This window comes from Macaca fascicularis, chromosome X, assembly GCF_037993035.2.
Source record: "Macaca fascicularis isolate 582-1 chromosome X, T2T-MFA8v1.1".
NCBI lineage: Eukaryota > Metazoa > Chordata > Mammalia > Primates > Cercopithecidae > Macaca > Macaca fascicularis.
This window is the reverse complement of record NC_088395.1, coordinates 48,798,425-48,815,100: the sequence shown is the minus strand read 5'-3', so window position 1 is coordinate 48,815,100 and position 16,676 is coordinate 48,798,425. Positions and strand designations below refer to the sequence as shown.

Below are 16,676 nucleotides of genomic sequence, written 5' to 3'. Positions count from 1 at the left end.
ATCACAAGGTCAGGAGATCGAGACCACAGTGAAACCCCGTCTCCACTAAAAATACAAAAAATTAGCCGGGCGCGGTGGCGGGCGCCTGTAGTCCCAGCTACTCAGGAGGCTGAGGCAGGAGAATGGCGGGAACCCGGGAGGCGGAGCTTGCAGTGAGCCGAGATTGCGCCACTGCACTCCAGCCTGGGCAACAGCGTGAGACTCCGTCTCAAAAAAAAAAAAAAAAAAAAAAAAAAAAAAAAAAAAAAAAAAAAAAAAAAAAAAAAAAAAAAAAAAAAAAAAAAAAAAAAAAAAAAAAAGAAAAAATAAAATGTGTAATGGGGCAATTTCAAAAACTTTATCCATCTAACATAATGGAAAAGGATGAGGGGGAACGGGTAGTAAACAGCAAACGTAAGATAGTAGAAATAAGTCCCAATACATAATTAATCAAAATAAATAAAAAGATTACATGCCTGTTCAAAACAGAGGTTATCAGTTTGGATTTGTTGTTGTTGTTGTTGTTGTTAATTCAACTATAGACCTGTGACAGGAAACACGCTTAGAATAAAACCACAAAGAAAGGTTGAAAATAGAGGGATGGAAAAAGATATACCAAGCAAATATGAACCAAAAGAGAGTTGGACCACATAAATGACTGCCTAGTAGACCTTTCCATTTTTATGTGCTTTGACACCTCAAACTCAGTGTGCCCACAGAGAACTTATCATGTCACAGAGAGGAATGTCAGTGAACAAGTGAGGACCAAAGCTAGACTGGAGTAGGATAAGAGAGAGAAGGATATATGGCTAGGCACAGTGGCTCATGCCTATAATCCCAGTACTTTGGGAGGCTGAGGTAGGAAGACAGCTTGAGCCCAGGAATTTAAGATCAACCTGGGCAACATAGTGAAACCCCTTCTCTGCAAAAAATACAAAAATTAGCCAGGCACAGTGGCACATGCCTGTAGTCCCAGCTACTCAGGAGGCTGAGATGGGAAGATCACTTGAGCCCTGGGAGGTGGAGGTTTCAGTGAGCTGTGATCTTGCCCCTGCATTCCAGCCTGGGTGACAGAGTGAGACTCTGTCTCAGAGAGAGAGAGACAGAGAGAGAGAAAGAGAGAGAGAGAGAAAAGTGTGGAGTCCATGAAGGAGGACGACTCTATTAAGTACTGACTTCCAGGAAAAGAGACTATGAATAGTGCTAAAGAAAGAGGTTTTAGTATGGGTTTGGGTGTACTGGAAGCAGTTTTATTTGCAGAAGGTAAAGGGCTCTGCAAGAGACTGAATGTTTGTGTCTCCCCAAACATGTTGATATCCTAACCCCCAATGTAATCGTATTAGAAGATGGGAACCTTTGGGAGGTGATTAAGTCATGACAGTGGAGCCCTCATGAATGGGATTGGTGCCCTTATAAAAGGGACCCCAGGCTGGGTGCAGTGGCACGTGCCTGTAATCCCAGCCCTGTGGGAGGCCGAAGCAGATGGATCACCTGAGGCCAGGAGTTCAAGACCATCCTGGCCAACATGGCGAAACCCTGTCTCTACTAAAAATACAAAAATTAGCCGGGCATGATGGTGTGTGCCTGTAATCCCAGCTACTCAGGAGGCTGAGGCAGGAGAATCACTTGAACCCAGGAGGTGGAGGTTGCAGTGAGTCAAGATGGTGCCACTGCACTCCAGCCTGGGCGACAGAGTGAGACTCTGTCTCAAAAAATAAAATAAATAAAATAAAAATAAAATAAAACAATAAAATAGGCCAGGCGCGGTGGCTCAAGCCTGTAATCCCAGCACTTTGGGAGGCCGAGGTGGGCGGATCACGAGGTCAGGAGATCGAGACCATCCTGGCTAACATGGTGAAACCCCGTCTCTACTAAAATACAAAAAATTAGCTGGGCGTGGTGGTGCGCGCCTTGTAGTCCCAGCTACTTGAAGGCTGAGGTGGGAGAAGGGCGTGAACCCGGGAGGCGGAGCTTGCAGTGAGCCGAGATCGCGCCACCGCACTCCAGCCTGGGTGACACAGCAAGACTCCGTCTCAAAAATAAATAAATAAATAAAAATAAAATAAATAAAATAAAATAAAATAACCCCAGAGAGTTCTTTCCACAGTGTGAGGATACAATGAAAATTTAGCTGTCTGCAACCCTAAACAGGGCCCCTACCAGAACCTGACCATGCTGGCACCGTAATGTCAGACTTCTAACCAGAACTGTTAAGAGATAAATTTCTGTTGTTTATAAGCCACCCAGTCTATGGTACTTTGTTATACCAGTCAGAACTGACTAAGACAGAAATTGGTACTGAGAAGTGAGGGGTGCTATGTAACAAATACCTAAAAATGTGGAAGTGGCCTTGTAACTCTGTAATGACTAGAGGCTGGAAGAGTGCCGTGGTTTGAACGTTTCCTCCAAAACTCATGTTGACCTTTAGTTGCCATCGTAACAGTATTGAGAGGTGGGGTCTTTAAGAAGACATTAGGTCATGGGACTGTCACCCTCATGAATGGACTAAATGCTGTTATTGTGGGAGTAGCTTTGTTATAAAAGTGAGCTGTCTCTCGCATGCACCCTCTTGCCCTTCTGTCTACCCATGATGGGATGATGCAGCATGAAGGCCTCATCTGATGCTAGCACCATGCTCTTGGACTTCCCAGTCTCCAGAACTGTGAACTGGTTAAGCTTCTTTTTAAAATTATTTTTATTTGTTATTTTTTGAGACAGAATCTCACTCTGTCACCCAGACTGGAGTGCAGTGGCACGATCTCTGCTCACTGCAACCTCTGCTTCCCAGGTTCAAGCGATTCTTCTGCCTTAGCCTCCCAACTAGCTGGTATTACAGGCATTCATCACCAGGCCCAGCTAATTTTTGTATTTTTAGTAGAGATGGGGTTTCACCATGTTACTCAGGCGGGTCTCAAACTCCTGACCTCAAGTGATCCACCCACCTTGGCCTCCCAAAGTGCTGGGATTACAGGTGTGAGCCACTGCGCCTGGCTGAGCTTCTTTTCTTCATAAATTAACTGGTCTGTGGCATTCTGTTATAGCAACAGGAAACAGACTAAGACATAAATTTGGGTGCATGCACTAGAAAAAATCCTATATTGCCACCAGGTGTGGTGGCTGACGCCTGTAATCCCAGCACTTTGGGAGGCTGAGGTGGACGGATTACGAGATCAGGAGTTTGAGACCAGCTTGACCACCACGATGAAACCCCATCTCTACTAAAAATACAAAAAAAAAAATTAGCCGGACGTGGTGGTGCACACCTGTAATCTCAGCTACTCAGGAGGCTGAGGCAGGAGAATTGATTGAATCCAGGAGGCAGAAGTTGTAGCGAGCCAGGATTGCTCCACTGCACTCCAGACTGGGCAACAGAGCAAGACTCCATCTAAAAAAAAGAAAACAAGAAAAATCCTATATTGCTATTGAATGGACCTTTAAAGGTGATTCTAGTGAGCAGTCAGAAAGAAATGAAGAGAGCTGTAGAGAAAGCTTCTGCTTTCTTAAAGAATACGTAAGTAATCACGAACAGATTGGTGGTAGAAATATGGGTGGTTAAAGGCTGTTCTGATGTGGTCTCAGATAGAAATGAGGAATGTGTTATTAGACAATGGAGAAAAGGTGATCCTTGTTATAAAGTAGCAAATAACCTGGCTGAATTGTGTTTACGTTTTAGTGTTTTGTGGAGGGTAGGACTTGTGAACAGTGAAATGGAGATTTAGTTGAGGAGATCTCTAGGCAAAGTGTTGACAGGAGAGGCTTGGTTCCTCCTGACTGCTTATAGTAAAATTTGAGAAGAGAGATATGAATTGAAAACAGAATTGCTAATGCAAAAAGGAACCAGAACTGAAACCTTACCCTAGCTCTGAGGGTGACATTGCTCCCTCAGTGGGTCTGGAAAATTCTCGGCCTGTCCCTGTCCATGTTACAAAACATGACAAAGCATGTTTGGAAGAGAACGCTAAGGGTCTGCTGGACTATTTGACAAGGAGGTTACTGTGAATGTGAACTGCAGACTTCATTAACCATCTCAACAAAGCAGCAGTAGAGATGGAATTGTACTGGAAATGGCACTGCTGCCTGGGACTAAAGGAAACAGAAAATGGTACAAAATGGCTGGGCGCAGTGGCTCATGCCTGTAATCCCAACACTTTGGGATGCTGAGGTGAGTGGATCACCTGAGGTCAGGAGTTCAAGACCAGCCTGGCCAACATGGCAAAACCCTGTCTCTACTAAAAATACAAAAATTAGCTGGGTGCGGAGGTGCATGCCTGTAATCCCAGCTACTTGGGAGGCTGAGGCAGGAGAATCACTTGAACCCAGGAAGCAGAGGTTGCAGTGAGCTGAGATTGTGCCACTGCACTCTAGCCTGGGCGCTGGGCAACACAGCGAGACTGACTCTCTCTCAAAAAAAAAAAAAAAAGAAAAGAAAAAAGGAAAATGGGACAAAATGAAGGAAGACGACTAAACTTCTTAGATCCTATAGGACCAAACCATAGAACTGTTTGGCTGTGAACATACAATGTTCTTCAAGATAAGGGAAGAAGAACCCTGAAGGTGATTCAGAGACCTTCCAGGTCACCACTCCCATCAGAGGCCCAGAGTACATGGGCCCAGGGCACAGGACTACCTGCACCTCCTTTTTTTTTTTTTTTTTTTTTTTTTTGAGACAGAGTCTCGCTCTGTCACCAGGCTGGAGTGCAGTGACGCAATCTCGGCTCACTACAAACTCCACCTCCGGGGTTCATGCCATTCTCCCGCCTCAGCCTCCCAAGTAGCTGGGACTACAGGCGCCCGCCACCACACCCGGCTAATTTTTTTGTATTTTTAGTAGAGATGGGGTTTCACCATGTTAGCCAGGATGGCCTCGATCTCCTGACCTCATGATCTGCCCATCTCAGCCTCCCAAAGTGCTGGGATTACAGGTGTGAGCCACTGCGCCCGGCCTCCACCTCCATTTCAAAGGGTGAGACCAACACCTGGTAGAGCAGTGGGGATGGAAGCCACCAGCAGAACCCTGAGGCTACAACCCCTGCCCTGACAGAGAACCACAGCAGGAGCAGTGCTGCCAAACTGTTGTTACCAGGGGTCCTTGCTCCCAGAGCTCCCAAGATGGTGGCGGGTTGCTTCCAAGATGGTGGCAAGCCTCGTGGCCTCACGGATTCCAAGGAATGGAATATTGGGCCATGTGGTGAGTGTTATAGCTCTATTAGAAGCCGTGGGTCACGGAAGAGAACCGTGGAACCCAGTGACTAGTGTTCAGCTCGATTAGGATGAACCCAGGCCCTTAGCCGTGCAGGAACAATGGCAAGCCTTTAGCCTGATCAGGAGCGGCAATAGGCACCTCGCTGGGTCAGGAGCACAGCGGACACCCTGCCGGATCTGGAGGGATGGAAGTCAGTGGCGGGTCTATGAGGGCGGCAAACAGCAGTGGTGGATGGCGAGTGAAAGCTCAGTTCCAGCCGTAACAAACATGGACCAGAAGAGAGTGCAGTTGCAAGATTTAATAGAGTGAAAACAGAGCTCCCATACAAAGGGAGGGGACCCAAAGAGGGTAGCCATTGTTGGCTCAAATGCCTGGGTTCACATCCCGATCATTGTCCCTCCCGCTGTGCTCTCAGGTGATAGATGATTGGCTATTTCTTTACCTCCTGTTTTTGCCTAATTAGCATTTTAGTGAGCTCTCTTTACTCCCTGATTGGTCAGGTATGAGCTAAGTTGCAAGCCCCATGTTTAAAGGTGGATGTGGTCACCTTCCCAGCTAGGCTTAGGGATTCTTAGTCGGCCTAGGAAATCCAGCTAGTGCTGTCTCTCACTGTGAGGGTGACATTGCCCCTCAGTGGGTCTGGCATGTGGGACTGACATCCCAGTAGGTCTGGAGGCAAAGCTTTAAGCCAAAGAGGATTACCTGAGTCTCAAGATCTCACAGAACTTCCCTTGCTAGGTTTTGGACTTGCTTGGGACCTGTCACCCCATCCTCCTTCCTTGTTTCTCCCTTTTGGAATGGGAATGTCTATAGACCCTCTGTGCGTCCCATCATTGTATTTTGGAAGCAAATACTTTGTTTGGTTTCTTTTACAGGTTCACAGCTGGAGAGGAATTTTGCTTCAGGGTGAGTCTCACCCATACCTGATTTAGATGATCTTTAGATGAGAGTTTTGGCTTTAGACTTTAGAGTTCATGCTGGAATGAGTTAAGATTTGGGGGGATGTTTGGATGGAATTGAATGTATTTTGTATGTGAGAAGCACATGAATTGTCAGGAGCAGGCAGGTGTTGGAAAGCAATGGACTGAATGTTTGTGTTTTCCTGTCTTAGTCCATTTTCTGTTGCTTATAACAGAATACCTGAAATTGGGTAATTTTAAAGGAAATGAATTTCTTTCTTACAGTTGTGGGGGCTGAGAAGTTCAAGGTCAAGGGACTACATCTGGTGGGGGCCTTTTTGCTGGTGAGGACTCTGAAGAGTCCTGAGACAGTGCAGGGCATCACTTGGCAAGGGGCTGAGTGTGCTAGCTCAGATCCTTCCTCCTCCCTCCTCTTCCTCTTCTTCCTTCCTTCCTTTCTTTCTTTCTTTCTTTCTTTCTTTCTTTCTTTCTTTCTTTCTTTCTTTCTTTCTTTCTTTCTTTTTTTTTTTTTTTTTTTGAGACAGAGTTTTGCTTTGTTGCCCAGTCTGGAGTTCAGTGGTGCAATCTAAGTTCCCTGCAGCCTCCACCTCCTGGGTTCAAGAGATTCTCCTGCCTCAGCCACCTGAGTAGCCGGGATTACAGGCATGTGGCACCATGCCTGGCTAATTTTTGTATTTTGAGTAGAGATGGGGGTTTTGCCTTGTTGCCCAGGCTGGTCTCGAACTCCTGACCTCAAGGAATCTGCCCACCTCAGCCTCCCAAGGTGCTGGGATTATAGGCATGAGCTACTGTTCCCAGCCTTAAAGTACTTTCTAAAATGCTTAGATATTAGAGCTGGAAGGGCCCCTAGAGATCATCTGCGTCAGGGAGGACAAATACTTTCTCTCACATCTTTATTCCTCACACCGATGCTCAGAGCAGACATTGATATTTTGACTCAACCTGAAGATTTTTCTCATCCCTCACTCGGGACAGCTATTAAGCAGCCACCAGAGTTAGCACCTGGGGTTAGATTGTTTTAAAATATAACCAAGAATCTTTAAAAATTGAGGTACGGTGAGCCCAGCAGATCAGGAGGCAACTGCCATTGAAAAGATAGTTTGTTACCCACAGTTCTCATGAGGAGGGGGCTTGCCAAGCCATGGCCATGCAAGGGCCACATGGGAGGCACCAGGGTCAGTCAGGAGTCAGGAGTGAGGAGAAAGCATGGGCCAGAGCCTTTATTGTAGGTTTTGTGGGAAGGAATGGATGAGACAGGATTGGCAAGCTGAGAAACCTTAGGACTGGATAGTTTGAATGATTTTGGTGGGCTACAGGGTGGCCCCTAGTTGTTCAGTACCTGGCCCTGGAGGGAGAATATTGGCTGGTGTGTGAGAGTTAGAAAAAGGAGATGGTTTGGGTATGGTCTCATGATTGTTGGTTTGTATATCAAAAGCACTCTCAGAGTCAAGTTCTGTAGGAATTAGCCCTGGGAGGGACAGTCTCTTCAAGATAGCAAGGCCCCAAGATGTCAAAGCATCATGAAATACAGAAAATTAAAAAACACGATTAATATACATATCCATCCCCAGTCCTGATAACTGTAACACCTTCCTAACAAAAGTGGAAACCTGGGCCGGGCGTCATGGCTCACGCCTGTAATCTCAGCACTTTGGGAGTCTGAGGCGGGCGGATCACCTTAGGTCAGGAGTTCGAGACCATCCTGGCCAACGTGGTGAAACCCCATCTCTACTTAAAAAAAAAAAAAAAAATTAGCTGGGCCTGGTGGCGCATGCCTGTAATCCCAGCTACTCAGGAGGCTGAGACAGGAGAATTGCTTGAACCCAGGAGGCAGAGATTGCAGTAGGCAGAGATTGCAGTGAGCCGAGATCGTGCCATTGTACCCCAGCCTGGGTGACAGAGCGAGACTCTTATCTCAAAAAACAAAACAAAACCAAGTGGAAACCTGAAACAGATGAATAAAGTGATTTGTACAGAGTGAGGCGCCAGTTAGTGGCAGAGACCTCTAAGTGTCTCAACTCAATCCATCTCTTTGTCACTTTTTCTATAGCAAGCTAGCTCCTTCTCCTGCTCCATCTCACTAATTGCTAGTAGATCAGTGTTCTTAGGATGGTGTGTCATTCTGTGCATAATGCGCAGAAAGTGCCTTGCAAAAGCCAAAGTAGCTTTGATGCGACTTCAAAAACAAAACTGCTGTTGCCCAGTGGAGAATGATCTTAAAAGGCTGCCAAGGCATGCCCTTCATGTCAGAAATGTTTACCATTGCTTGTCATGCATGTCTCTGCCACTGTACAAACTATATCTTTTGTTCTAATAAAATAATTTAATAATAAATATTGCAGAAACTGCTTTAAATCTCTTATACTAATTATATTAATTGACTTAATTTTCGCAGCAACCCTCTGAGGTATGCACTGGTATTATCACCATTTTATTTTATTTTATTTCGAGACAGAGTCTCACTCTGTCACCCAGGCTGGAGTGCAGTGGCACGATCTCCACTCACTGCAGCCTCCTCTTCCTGGGCCCAAGCGATCTTCCCACCTCAGTCCCCCAAGTAGCTGAGACTACAGGTGTGCACCACCACACCCAGCTAATTTTTGTATTTTTTACAGAGATGGGATTTTTGCCATGTTGCCCAGGCTGGTCTTGAACTCCTGACCTTAAGCAATCCGCCTGCCTCTACCTCTCAAAGTGTTGAGATTACAGGCATGAACCACCACGCCCAGCTCATATCCCCATTTTAAAGATGAGGAAACTGCAGCACAGAGACATTCAGTAACTGGCACAGCTAGTAAGTGGCACAACTGGAATTCAAATCCAAGCTAACTCCAGAGTCCCCCTCTTTACCACCACACACTGCCAACAGAAATGTTGTTCTAACTGCAAAGAAATTGCTCACTTTTTAATTTAAGAAAAAGAGATGATCGAGAGAATGAGATGATAGCCAGGTGTGGTAGTGCGCACCTGTAATCCCATCTACTCGGAAGTTGAGGCAGGAGAATTGCTTGAACCCAGGAGGCGGAGGTTGCAGTGAGCCGAGATTGCACCACTGCACTCCGGCCTGGGTGACAGAGTGAGACTCCGTTCCCCCCTCCCCACAAAAAAAAGTGAATGAAATGACAAGCCACAATATTTGCAAGAGGTATCTGATAAATGACTATTACCCAAAATTGCAAAGAACTCTTAAAACTCAACAGTAAGAAGAAAATGTGCAACCTGATTAAAAAATGGGCAAAAGACCTGAATAGACACCTCACCAAAGAAGGTGGACAGATGGCAAATAAGCATATGAAGATGCCCAACATCATATGTCTTTAGAGACTTGCAAATTAAAGCAACAGTGAGGTCAGGCATGGTGCCTCATGCCTGTAATCCCAGCACTTTGGGAGGCCGAGGCAGGTGGATCACCTGAGGTCGGGAGTTTGAGACCAACCTGACCAACACTAGAGAAACGCCATCTCTACTAAAAATACAAAATTAGCCGGGTGTGGTGGTGCATGCCTGTAATCCCAGCTACTCGGGAGGCTGAGGCAGGAGAATCGTTTGAACCTGGGAGGCAGAGGTTGTGGTGAGCTGAGATCGCGCCATTGCACTCCAGCCTGGGCAACAAAAGCAAAAATTTGTCTCTAAATAAATATATAAATAAAATAAAACAACAGCGAGATGCCACTACACACCTATTAGAATGGTGAAAACCCGGCCAGGCATGGTTGCTCAAGCCTGTAATCTCAGCACTTTGGGAGGCCGAGACGGGCGGATCACGAGGTCAGGAGATCGAGACCATCCTGGCTAACACGGTGAAACCCCGTCTCTACTAAAAAATACAAAAAACTAGCTGGGTGAGGTGGCGGGCGCCTATAGTCCCAGCTACTCAGGAGGCTGAGGCAGGAGAATGGCGTGAAACCCGGGAGGCGGAGCTTGCAGTGAGCTGAGATCGGGCCACTGCACCCCAGCCTGGGTGACAGAGCAAGACTCCGTCTCAAAAAAAAAAAAAAAAGAATGGTGAAAACCCAACACACTGACAACACCAAATGCTGTCGAGGATGTGGAGCAACAGAAACTCTCATTCCTGGGAGTGCAAAATGGCACAGCCACTTTGGAAGACAGTTTGGTGGCTTCTTACAAAACTAAACATACTCTTACTATACCACCCAGCAATTGCATTCCTTGATATTTACCCAAATGACTTGAAAACTTATGTCCCCACATAAATCTACACACAGGGATGTTTATAGCAGCTTTTTTTTTTTTTTTTTTTTTTTTTTTTTTAAGACGGAGTCTCACTCTGTCACCCAGGCTGGAGTGCAGTGGTACGATCTCGGCTCACTGCAAGCTCCGCCTCCCGGGTTCATGCGTTTGTAGCAGCTTTATTCATAATTGCAAAAACATGGAAGCAGCTGAAATGTCCTTTAGTAGGTGAGTGGATAAATAAACTGGTACATCCAGATAGTGGAATATTATGCAGTGAGAAAAAGAACTGAGCTACTAAGCCATAAAAAGACATGGAAGAGGCCAGGCGTGGTGGCTCAATGCCTGTAATCCTGGCACTTTGGGAAGTGGAGGCGGGTGGATCACTTGAGGTCAGGAGATTGAGACCAGCCTGGCCAACATGGTGAAACCCCGTGTCTCCTAAAAATGAGTTGGGTGTGGTGGCACACGCCTGTAATTCCAGCTACTCAGGAAGCTGAGGCAGGAGAGAATCGCTCGAACCCAGGAGGCAGGGGTTGCAGTGAGCCAAGATCACTCTACTGCACTCCAGCCTGGGTGACAGAGTGAGACTCTGTGTCAGAAAAAAAAAAAAAAAAAAATGGAGGAAACTTAAATGCATATTACTAAGTGATACGGTTTGGCTGTGTCCCCACCCAAATCTCATCTTGAATTATGGCTCCCATAATTCCCATGTGTTGTGGGAGAGACCCAGTGGGAGATAACTGAATCATGGGGGGCAGTTTCCCTCATATTGTTCTCATGGTAGTGAATAAGTCTCACAAAATCTGATGGTTTCGTAAGGGGAAAACCCTTTTGCTTGGTCCACATTCTCTTTTATCTGCCACCATGTAAAACATGCCTTTCACCTTCCACCATGATTGTGAGGCCTCCCCAGCCACGTGGAACTGTGAGTCCATTAAACCTCTTTATAAATTACGCAGTCTTGGGTATGTCTTTATCAGCAGCATGAGAACAGACTAATATACTAAGTGAAAGAAGCCAATCTGAAAAGGCTACATACTGTATAATTCCAACTATATGACATTCTGGAAGAGGCAAAACTATGGAGGCAGTAAAAAGATCAGTGGTTTACAGGAGTTGGGGGGAAGGAGAGATGAATAAGTGGAGCACAGAGGATTTTTAGGGCAGTGAAACTACTCTGTATGATACTGCAATGATGGATATGTGTCATTGTATCTTTGTCAAAACCCATAAAATGTACAACACAAGAGTGAATCATAATATAAACTATGGACTTTGGGTGATGGTGGCCAATTGCAAGGTTCATCAATTGCAACAACTGTGAGGCTGTGGTTAGGGGTGGTGATAGTGACAGAGGTTGTGGGTGTGTAGGGGCAGGAGTTATCTGGGAAGTTTCTGCACTTTCTGCTCAATTTTGCCATGAACCTAAAACTGCTCTAAAAAATAAAGTCTTAAAAAAAAAGATGAAATTTCAAAACAATGATTCCAAAGTCATTTTGGGCATATTGGCATCCTGAGATTATAAACAAGATTATGATTATAGGCCGGGCGCGGTGGCTCAAGCCTGTAATCCCAGCACTTTGGGAGGCTGAGATGGGCGGATCACGAGGTCAGGAGATCGAGACCATCCTGGCTAACACAGTGAAACCCCGTCTCTACTAAAAATACAAAAACTTAGCCGGGCGTGGTGGCGGGCGCCTGTAGTCCCAGCTACTCGGGAGGCTGAGGCAGGAGAATGGCGTGAACCCGGGAGGCGGAGCTTGCAGTGAGCTGAGATCCGGCCACTGCACTCCAGCCTGGGTGACAGCGAGACTCCGTCTCAAAAAAAAAAAAAAAAAAAAGATTATGATTATAAACGAGGTCATGGTTATGATCAGAGGAAACTGTATGCTTTGTAGCAAACTTTCCTTGAAAAATTTCTGAACTGTACATTTGTGAGCATTAATTAAGCTGAATGGATACAGTATAAAAACACTGTCCGCCAGCTCTTTCCAAATGTAGAGTAGTTAATGGGTAAAAAGGAAGCCACTACTCTTTGTCTTCATCCACTTCCGAGAGAGAAGAGCAATACTTAAATTGTCTTTGATGGTATTTGTTTGACACCATTAATTCTTGTCATGCACTGTTTTTCTCTTTCATTTCTCAGCATGGGAAAAAAGGTGGAACAAAGAGAACCCCAGGCCTGGCTCTGTGAGTCTTCTTGGCCTTCTGTTAAATCACTGGCTTTCTAATTGGGCGACAGCTGGGGAGGATCCCCGCTGCTCCCCAGGGTTTCCTGAGGCTGCACGCAGCCTTTGCCCCCAACCCTGTAAGGGAGAGGAAATGGCATGGATCTATCCAAGCTGAAGCTAAGTGCTCTCTAACCAGAAACTGCATCTGTTAGCTCATGTCAGAGTGACCTAAAAGTTGCCTCTTGGCAACGCCTGGGCGATAGAAGAGACTCCTGCTGCCACCCTCTGGGTAAAATGAATAACTGAAGTAGATATTTGAAATCAGAAGGGAAAACATATTGGGATCTTGTTGACAATTCATCCTTTCTATCCATTCCTTTATTTTATTTTTATTTTTAATCTTTGTATTTATTAATTTTGTACTTGGTTTAGCTCATGATTTCATTGTTTTATTTTTTTGGGACAGGCTTCCACTCTGTGACCCAGGCTGGAGTGCAGTGGCATGATCTCAGCTCACTGCAGCCTCGACCTCCTTGGCTCAGGCAATCCTCCCATCTCAGCCTCCTAAGTAGCTGGGACCATGGGCATGAGCCACCACGCCCAGATAATTTTTTTTATTTTTGGTAGTGATGAGGTCTCCCTATGTTGCCCAGAGTGGTCTTGAACTCATGGAATCAGGCGATCCTCCCACTTCAGCCTCCCGAGTAGCTGAGACTACAGGTGTAAGCCACCACATGTGGCTAATTTTTGTATTTTTAGTAGGGATAGAATCTCACTATGTTGCCCAGGCTACATCTTGAACTCCTGGGCTCAAGCAGTCCGCCTGCCTCGGCCTCCCAAAGTGCTGGGATTACAGGCATGAACCACACCATGCCTGGCCTCTATCAGTTCCTTTACTAGCAATTGACATACATTTGGAATCTTCCCTATAGAAATAGCATGCATTGTAGGTACTTCATCAGCCACTGACTTCTACTGCATACTTGGTTGTAGTTCCCAATGATTCCAAAGACATGAGAGATTGTTTTTTTAAAAATATGTATTAAATACCTGTTGCACATGGCAGCTTGCCAGGTAATGTGTAAGGATAACGAAACCTGCCTGGCCTCTCCTCTCCAGAAATGTATCATTGCAGAGGGGCACAGGGATGAAAAGACATCTATTTGGCCAAATCCAACGTGTATTAGTGTTAAATAAAAACACTCAAAAACATTTTAAAAAGAAGAGCACAGGTGCAAGAAAAATCAGAGTCGGAATGAACCAACACAGAAGTGGAAAGCTACTTCCCGTTAACATATTCCAGCCACAGATGTGTACATTTTGGGAACAGGGTTAAGAAAGAGTAGAAAGCAAAGAATGCTGCCGGGTAAGGTGGCTCACAGCTGTAATCCCAGCTGTGAGAAAAACGGTGTGAAACCCTATCTCTACTAAAAATACAAAAATTGGCCGGGCACGGAGGCTCATGTATGTAATCCCAGCACTTCGGGAGGCCGAGATGGGTGGATCACAAGGTTAGGAGTTTAAGACCAGCCTGGCCAACATGGTGAAACCCCGTCTCTGCTAAAAATACAAAAATTGGCCAGGCGCGGTGGCTGAAGCCTGTAATCCCAGCACTTTGGGAGGCCGAGAAGGGCGAATCACGAGGTCAAGAGATCGAGACCATCCTGGCTAACACGGTGAAACCCCATCTCTACTAAAAAAATACAAAAAACTAGCCGGGCGAGGTGGTGGGCGCCTGTAGTCCCAGCTACTCTGGAGGCTGAGGCAGGAGAATGGCGTGAACCTGGGAGGCGGAGCTTGCAGTGAGCTGAGATCCGGCCACTGTGCTCCAGTCTGGGCGACAGAGCGAGACTCCTCTAAAAAAAAAACAAAATAAAACACAAAAATTGGCCGGGCGTGGTGGCTCACGCCTGTAATCCCAGCACTTTGGGAGGCCGAGGCAGGCGGATCATGAGGTCAGGAGATCGAGACCATTCTGGCTAACACGGTCGAGACTATTCTGGCTAAAAATACAAAAAGTAGCTGGGCGCGGTGGCGGGTGCCTGTAGTCCCAGCTACTTGGGAGGCTGAGGCAGGAGAATGGTGTGAACCCGGGAGGCGGAGCTTGCAGTGAGCCGAGATCGCGCCACTGCACTTCAGCCTGGGAGACAGCGAGACTCTGTCTCAAAAATAAAATAAAATAAATACAAAAATTAACTAGGCATAGTGGCAGGTGCCTGTAATCCCAGCTACTTGGGAGGCTGAGGCAGGAGAATTGCTTGAACCTGGGAGGTGGAGGTTGCAGTGAGCCGAGATTGCACCACTGCACTCCAGCCTGGGCAACAGAGCAAGACTTGGTCTCAGAAAATAAATAAACAAACAAACAAAAATTAGCCAGGCGTAGTGGCGCATGCCTGTAATCCCAGCTAGTCGGGAGGCTGAGGCAGGAGAATTGCTTGAACCTGGGAGGCAGAGGTTGCAGTGAGCCAAGATCACACCACTGTACTCCAGCCTGGGCGACAGAACCAGACTCCAACTCAAAAAATAATAATGTAATAATAATAATAAAGCAAAGAATAGGGCCTCTAGAGAACAAAATTTTGACAGAAGTGGTTCAGATTAAATCCTATGTGGTTAAACAAAGCCCCATTAGCCAAGGGTCTAAACTTTTCTACATTGTATTCTTTCTGTCATCATCATCACTTTTTTTTTTTTTTCTTGAGACGGAGTCTCGCTCTGTTGCCCAGACTGGAGTGCAGTGGTGTGATCTCGGCTCACTGCAACCTCTGCCTCCCAGGTTCAAGCGATTCTCCTGCCTCAGCCTCCCAAGTAGCTGGAATTATAGGCACATGCCACCATGCCCGGCTAATTTTTTGTATTTTTAGTAGAGACAGAGTTTTACCATGCTGGCCAGGCTGGTCTTGAACTCCTGACCTCAGGTGATCTACCCACCTCAGCCTCCCAAAGTGCTGGGATTACAGGCGCGAGCTACCGTGCCTGGCCTCATCATCACTTTTTAAACTGTTAAATAGCATATTATCTACTTATGGTAGCTACCACCTAGACAATATGTCCCTTTGGTCACCTCTGGTTTTAATTCCACTGTCCCCGGAATTCTTGTTCTTTTCTCTGTTTCTCTGTGTTTGTAGGGCCAAGGGAGAAAGATGACAAGCTGACAAGCCCAGGCCACACAGCAGAAAATGTAACAAAGTCAAACAGAGGACATCCACTTTCTTAGAAGTCCCCTTAGCTCCCAGCAGCTGAAGATTCCTGCTGCCCGCAGAACCCCAGGCTTACCTCTCCCTGCCCGTTTCTTCCTCACTCCGTTCCTGAAAGATTGCCTCTGGCTGCTTCAGGCAATGCCCGGCACAAGACCCAAGTTAGAATTATTACCTTCTTTCATGTTGTTCTTTTAGAAGATCCTTCCTTCTGCAAAGGTTGCCACTTTTTTTAGACAATAGGGAGAATATTGGTGATGTCATCATAAATTATTAAGATATGGTATTTACATTTTGAAATTGTAAGAAAATTAGGCAGGGCATGGTGGGCTCATTGCCTATAATCCCAGCACTTTTGGAGGCCAAGGTTGGAGGATGGCTTGAGGCTAGGAGTTCGAGACCAGCCTGGCCAACATGGCAAAATCCTGTCTCTACAAAAAAAGAAAAAGAAAAAGAAAAATTAGCTGGGTGTGGTGGTGCACGTCTGTATTCCCAGCTCCTTGGGAACCTGAGGTGGGAGGATAGCTGGAGGCCAGAAGGTCGAGGCTGTAGTGAGCTATGATCACATCACTGCACTCCAGCCTGGGTGACAGAGCAACACCCCATCACTGAAAGAAAAGAAAAAAGAAATTGTAAGAAAATTAATACATGATATGGATACTACCTCCCCTGCAAAAAGACCTAGCTGTAAACATATGTGTGTATGCATGGTACATGGGAGAGGGGCAGAGTGGTGCCACCTTTCAATTTTGCCAAGTTAGGACATTAAACAAACTAACAAAGCCTCACTGTCTAACTATTCTTGCCATCATTTTATGAAATAACAAACATGATTTTCTCATTAAAAATGAAAGCAGGGGCACACCATCCTCTAGAGCTTCAGAGGAGAAAGAATGGGTTTTTAATGTTCTCACCACACAAAAATGATAAATTGGTGAGGTGATGAGTGTTAATTAGCTTGACTCTATAACGTGTATATAAATCAAAACATCACATTGTACTGCCTGAATAA

At 45.9% G+C, this 16,676-nt stretch overlaps 1 long non-coding RNA gene across 1 annotated transcript in view; it reads left to right on the top strand.

Annotated features, from left to right (window-relative positions):
* LOC135969199 (uncharacterized) overlaps positions 1-15,733 on the top strand; it is a 32,576-nt gene extending 16,843 nt beyond the window's left edge. Inside the window, exons 2-3 of the long non-coding RNA XR_012430324.1 lie at positions 6,058-6,088; positions 15,596-15,733. This is a non-coding gene — a long non-coding RNA (uncharacterized lncRNA). The remainder of the gene's footprint in view (positions 1-6,057; positions 6,089-15,595) is intronic.
* The last annotated feature ends 943 nt before the right edge of the window (positions 15,734-16,676 follow it).